Source organism: Charadrius vociferus, unplaced genomic scaffold, assembly GCF_000708025.1.
Source record: "Charadrius vociferus isolate BGI_N301 unplaced genomic scaffold, ASM70802v2 scaffold163, whole genome shotgun sequence".
Lineage (NCBI taxonomy): Eukaryota > Metazoa > Chordata > Aves > Charadriiformes > Charadriidae > Charadrius > Charadrius vociferus.
In genome coordinates, this window is record NW_009648332.1 from 1,088,683 (window position 1) to 1,095,589 (window position 6,907).

Genomic DNA, 6,907 nt, shown 5'->3' on the forward strand with positions numbered 1-6,907 from the left:
GGTGGGAGCCGGCGCTGACCAGCCAAAGGATGGACGTGGTAACTGCCGGGGCACTGCTCCTTTCCAGCCTCACCGCACCAATGGGCTGCTCTGTCCCCTCTGTCCCCTCTCTCCCCTCCCCCACACCTGGGCGAAACGTTTGCTGCTTGATTTTCTGCTGCTGATTCGTAGCTTTGGGGCTGTTATCGCCCTGAAGCGCCGGGAGAAGTTTAACCTTGGGGTTAGGCGCACGGTCTCGATGCCACATTTGTGGGGACCACAAAGGGACAGATTTCTGCCCCAAAGCAGGGGTTGAAGGGCCGCCGGTGCCTGGTTTCTTCCCCACCTCGCTCTGAGATGAGCTGCGGTTGCTGCCTCTTAATTTAACAAAACATAGAGGTGGATTTTATTTATTTATCTGATTTTTTCCGGGAGAAGCCGGCGGGTTAATGAGTAGACAGTATCTGCGGCGTGCTCTCGTCAGCGTGCCCGGGGTGCCTGGGCTCGGCTCCAGCGGTCCCACTGCGGGGCAGAGGGCAGCACTGATTAAACATTTACCCACGGGAGCACCCTTGGAAATCAAGATAAAGAATGGGTGAAACCACAAAAAATTTAAGGAGGGGAACATGCGGTGCTTCCTCTTGGCTGGCCTGCGTGTCACATCTTGAGTGGGGTTTTTCCTCTCCCGGTGTTGATTCATTTTAGAAAAGCAAATGCCGAAAACTAATGAGAACTCAGATTCCTTTTGGTTAGTCTTTGGTATCAGCACAAACCTCCAGCTGCTGCTCTTTCTAAAAGGTATCCTTATCATAGGCTTAAGCTGAGCTTTATTCTGCTTCCTAGAATGATATTAATGTTAGAAGAACATTTTATTTATAGGGAGAAAATATGGAAAGTTTAGCTGTCCCCTGACTCTGTAATACTCATAGCTTTCCGGCCAGTGGAAGTTTGTTTCCTTTTTATTCTCTCCCTCTCTCATCTTGCATGGGCTTTTGCCAAATGTATTATTATTCACAGTGAATTATTTGGCCAGATGTAGCTGTAATGCACATTGTGAGCTTTTGGCAGTCCTTTAAATTTATTAGTGTATTCTCCCCACTTGTCAACTGGTATAATTTACAGGGGAGTGCCTCTCCCCGCTGTGCTGGAACCTCCCTGGGCTGGTGGGGCACTGGGACATCATGTGTGTCCCACATGCCTGCGACCCGTGTTTAGGCTGAGCATCTCCCTGAGCTAGTTTAGGGTGCGCAGGTCAACCCGGAGAGTGGCTTGGATGGGTCTGTGGTTTGAAACGGTCCTGGGTCTGGTGGAAAATCATCCCCACAAAAACCGGGAGGACTCATTGCACCTCAGAGGGTGATGCTAATCTCAGCCCTCTGCCAGGGAGCGGTGGTTGCAGGTGTTTTGTTGGGGGAAAGATGGTGTCGGGGCGGTTCGGTGCGCTCAGCCAGGGGCTACACGTGTCCCTCCCACACCAGGTCTGCTCGTGGCATGGGTACCAATATCCCAGCAGGCTGCAAACGGGGGGAAAACTATATTCCAGTGAAGGACAGTGAGAGTGCGTAAGCAAAGATAACCTTCCTGCTAATTAGGGGAATCATTTGAAGCTGCCATTTCAAGGCAAGAGGAATAACAACCCGAGGGGAAAAAAAGGGACGCTTGTATCCATCCATCCACCCATCTTTAATTAAAGGTAGTGCCAAGCTAGTGACTGTCACAGTCGTTTCTGTCACAGCCAGTGCCAGGGAGTGGCCTGACCGAAAACCCTGTTTCGCAGGAGTCCACCTCGCCTGTGGCACATTGAGACATGCAGGTACTTTTTCTTTTTGATTTCTTTTGTCTCTGAGGGCACTGATGAGGGACTATGCGCTACAGTAAAGAAAACCAGTAAGGAGAGTTAAACAGCATTGAACTCTTCAACTGTTGCTGCAGCACGTGCGAAAACTCGGAGCAATTGCATTAGGGCACCTCGCTGCTTTATTTCCTGTCTGGCATCGCTGGAGGGATCGGGTACATGTAGGATTATTTATTTTTTTTTTCCCCAAAATCTGATTCATCCTCCGTATGCCTCTGAAAACTCCCATTCCCATCGGCTCACCGCTAGATTAGGCTGTCTGGGCAGCTTACACGGCATCACGCTGCTGACCACTAATATGAAATATAATTGGAGCAATTCAAACCTCTCCCCCAAGGGTTGGTTCTTTACATCATGCGCTACCCTGTGAAAGTAATAAAGTCAGTGAAAGGGGTTATTCAAGAGAAATTGTCAGTGTTTAATAAATCGTGCAATTAAATGCAATAAACCCTCAGTATGCTATTCATCTGTTCTGCCTTAACACTTAAGGCTGGGGCTTTTTTCAGAATAACGAAGTTCTGTCCTAGATAATTTTTTCCAATTTCCTCATTAGACAGGTTCTCGTGAAGGCTTACAGTTCTCCGCGCTGAACTAAGCTGCCAGAGTAGTGCACCTAATGTAATCATGGCATATAAAAACTTATAGAGCAGTTCAAGGACTTAAGTAGCTCGTAAATTTTGCTTCATATTTTCTCCCCAGTTCAGTTCAGGGCTGAATTTAAGCGACAATATTGCAGGCAAAAACTGTGGTCCCCTTTCTCCAGCATGGGACGGTGAGATGCCTGGGGACAAAGACCTGAAACAAAATGTTCTTTAAGTGCCCTTTTAAACTGTGCTGTCACTGATCAGCTCTCTTTTTGTTCAAAATCATATATAACCTGGGGTCTGGTAACTGTACGGGAGAAGAACTGAGTATTTTAGCCTGTATTCATCACCTGGACTGGGAGATGCTCTTGCTGCCCTTGTGTCCTGCATGTTGGATTTGTACGTCCTCTGCTTCATGGGGTGGGAACAACAGCAAGGGGAGAAACATCTGAAAAGCCATGGGGACACTGACCTGAACCAACACAGTGGAGGAAGAAGGTTTTGTCCCAGGGGTCATTTGGAGCCCACCGAGAAGGATGTTTGGTGCTTCTCTTCCCATGGTGGAGTTTTCTAGAGGGGGCAGGGGATGTACTGGGGATCTCTGGAACAACATCGGCCTCTCCCCTCGCTGGTGCTTGTGTACTGAAAATGAAGTGCAGCATTCCTCCCCAGCAGGTGCATAAACAGTATTGCAGCACCTCTGCTGGGAAGCTCTAACATTCATTTTAGTGTTTGCCAGGATCTCCCAAGGGAGATTCTCCAGCTCTGGGTGATGCTGGGGAGCAGGAGCCATCTCTGCTGTTCCTGCTGGCACTGCTCGGTTGCATTTCCATGCTCTGTGTTTTCCGCTCCTGTGTTTTCCCCCGTTTCTGCTCTATCACCTTGATCAGCAGTGATTTGTGACCCTTTGGAGGATCCTCTGAATGAGCTAATTCTCATCTCCTGCTTTAAAATTTTCACCAGGCTCTGCATATCCTTGGTGATTAGGGTGGAGTTCTCTCTCTCTCTCTCTCTATCTTTCTCTCTGAAATGATCATGGGGATATAAATTGCCTGTTGCCACCTCTGAAAGCAGATGTTTTATGCTCCCCTCTCTTCCCCCTCCCAGGAAGGTGTGACTAATTTCAAAGCCCTACGAGCAAAATTTCAAAATGACTCCAACTTGGCCAACAAGCTCGTGCAGCCATGCAAGAAGCCTCCCACTGAGATCGCGCCCAAGCCTGGCTCTGGAGGTAACGCCATGTCCAGCCCTCTGCCTCTGAGTAAGAGAGAAGTGATAAAACTAAATCCCAAGGATGAACCTGCCCCTCCTGCCTCCCGAACCTCTGCGCTCACCCAACGCAATCCCCTGGAAAGGCCTGGAGCCCAGCTGGGTTGCAAGGAGCCAACGGGGCACAACGAGGACCACAAAGGCAACGTCTCAGAGAAAGGGTTGAGCTCTCCCAAGAATGGTCCAGAGAAGCCTCTGCCATCCTGTCACATTGATCGGCAAGGATCAGCCCAAACAGCTCAAGAGAACCCTTCACTCCCAAATTCTTTCCACCATACCCTACAGATCTGGGAAAAGACTTTAACCTGCGCTGAGAAAGCAAACGTAATGCTCCCCCCAACCCGACAGGCAGCAAACTTATATGTGCACCCTTACCCGGAGCAGAGGGCGACACATGTTCCAGCTGCATCGGGTGGCAACAGGATACGACCCGCTGGAAGCAAGCCCATGCTGGATTTGCCTGCCCAGAAGAAGGATGCTGTGCACGGCAGCGGGCCGGCTCTTCCCCAGGCTCCCAGAGGACACAAGGGCTATGATGGAGCTGCTGCTGAGAGCACGGTGTCAACGGCATTCTGCCAACTGGATTATCGTGCACGAAGAAAGCAACCTCAGCACCAGAAAGGTATAGTAAGCTGTACTCTTTAACAATAAGCATACGAGTATATATGTGTATAGGTGCTCTGAAAGTGCAGGATACAGCAGATGAGGAGAAAAGCTGTTACCAGTTGGGACCCTTAAAGAAGAGGCCAAACTGGCCCATTGGAGCGCTCCCTTCCTTCCCTGGTGGTCCTGGGGACAAGAAAAATGGGCCTCAAACTGCTGCTGAGCTTGGATAAAGGGCGGGCTCCCCATCTCCACCAAATTTCTTAAAACTGACTTTAAGAAATTGTCCACATTTTTAGAGTAGGATGAAGAGTGAGGACAGGGGAGTATCTTCAGTTTTGGGCAGCTTCGTCCTTTCGCAGTTACAAGGTAAATGTGACTACAAGCTGCTATCCGGTTTTCACACAGCCATATAAAGGCTTGGCTTTGCTGCAAAGACGCTTTAGCTCAAATTAAAATGGCTTAAGCCCGAACTCCCCCTCTGCACCCTCCCAGCTTTGCAAAAGGTCATATTTGAGCTCGGAGAGCGTATTCTCCTTTTGCAATATTTCTTACAGAAACTGGGTGCTAGGAAACTCGAATGCCGCAAAGTTCTCCTTGCTGACGTCACGCTGAGTGACGGGGCACTAAAAAAGATTAAGTCTTTGTTTACCCTGGAAAGCTACCTCGCCCGGACTGCGTGTGGAAAACAGCTATGCCACTAAATCCTGGCAGATTAAACTGTTATCGGTACAGAAAATTAGGCTAGTATTTTATAATCCAGAGGAAGGGAGCTGTCGAGAGCTGAGGCCCCAACATGGTTAACTTTGTAAAAATCTGTAAAAATGGACATTTCCATTTACTTTTCCATTCTCACATGGTAAGAGCCCCGCTGTGTAATGGGGACGCTGAAATTGGGAGGAAGCAGAGCTGGTTAGAAAAGCCTGTATAACAACTAATGATCCCACATGGATTTTTTGCTTAAATGAGGGCTAATCACTGCCTGTCCTTGTGCTTCTCCGGAGCAGAATCGGAGCCTCCCTTCTGCCAGACTGGAGCAGGAAAATGGTCTGACAGCCCCAGGAGCAAGTGCCCAAGAGTTAAACCTCTCCCTTCAGCTGAATCCCTGGGTCCAGCTCCTGGGAAGCCGGCAAGACCCCCAAACTTTGATCTCAGCTCTTTCCGAAGCACCGTGCCTTCAATCCACAAAGGAAGTGAAACAAGTAAGAGATTTGAAACAAGCAGAGAAGAACCTAATGAGGTTCAGCAAAAGCAAGTACAAGGTCCTGCACCTGGGGAGGAAGAATGCTAAGCACCAGTATAGGTTAGGGGTGGACCTGCTGGGAGTAGTTCTGAGGAGAAGGATCTGGGGGTCCTGGTAGACAGTAAATTATCCATGACCCAGCAGTGTGCCCTTGTCACCAAAAAGGCCAATGGAATGCTGGGCTGCATAGGGAAGGGTGTGACCAGTAGGTCGAGGGAGGTCATTCTCCCCCTCTACTCAGCACTGGTGAGGCCACAACTGGAATACTGTCTCCAGTTTTGGGCTCCCCAGTTCAAGAGGGACAGGGAACTGCTGGAGCGAGTCCAGCGAAGGGCAACCAAGATGATTGAGGGATTGGAGCATCTCCCTTATGAAGAAAGGCTGAGAGAGCTGGTTCCCAGTGACAGGACGAGGGGCAATGGGCACAAGTTGGAACATAGAAAGTTCCATTCAAATACACGGAAAAACTGCTTTACAGTTTGGGTGACAGAGCACTGGCACAGGCTGCCCAGGGAGGGTGTGGAATCTCCTTCTCTGGAGATTTTCAAGACCCGCCTGGATGCAGTCCTGAGTAATGTGCTCTGGGCAATCCTGCTTTAGCAGGGGAGTTGGACAAGGTGATCTCTAGAGGTCCCTTCCAACTCTGAACATTCTGTGATTCTGTGATTTCTAGTCTTTGTCCCCAAACCTGTTATGCAGAAAATGAATAATAATTTGCCGTTTATTGACATCTATAAAGCCACCATTCCAAGCACATGGAAATAAGATGTTGTCCCTTGTTTCTAACATCTTCCTCAAACATTAAATAAAGCACAATGATTTCAGTGAGACTGATTTTCGCTCTGAATCTGGAAAAGGGATCTGGTTTTCCAGGCTGGACGTCATCCCCTGTGCAGAAACCCTCTTTCCTCCCAACTGCAGTGTGTTGTGAGCTCTTTACAGCTGGCTGTAAAGCAGCAGCAGCTGTGTCTGCGGCGAGCTGATCTTTATCACTCCGCTTCAATGGGAAATGCCTTGACTCTGCAGCACACAACTGTGGGAAGGCACAATAAAATCAGTAGAAACCGGTCTGCTAATCCCCCCCCCTTCTCTTTTAAATACAACAGAGGGCAACGTCGTTAAATGTTCCAACATCAAGAAATGCAAAAGTTCAGTTTCCCATAATAAAACCCTATTGATGTTGCATAATAGAATATTCTGGACCGCATATTAAGCTGCTAAATGGTGTTTCTATATAAATACAGGCTTAATTATAGCCAGATCTTTAGGCACAACTTTTGCTGAATTTGAAGGGTGCTGCTTTTCTAGGAAGGGCTCAGCTAAACTCTCTTTAGCTTTTCTGTGCCAGTGCTTATTGGTCTGCCCTGGCCTTGA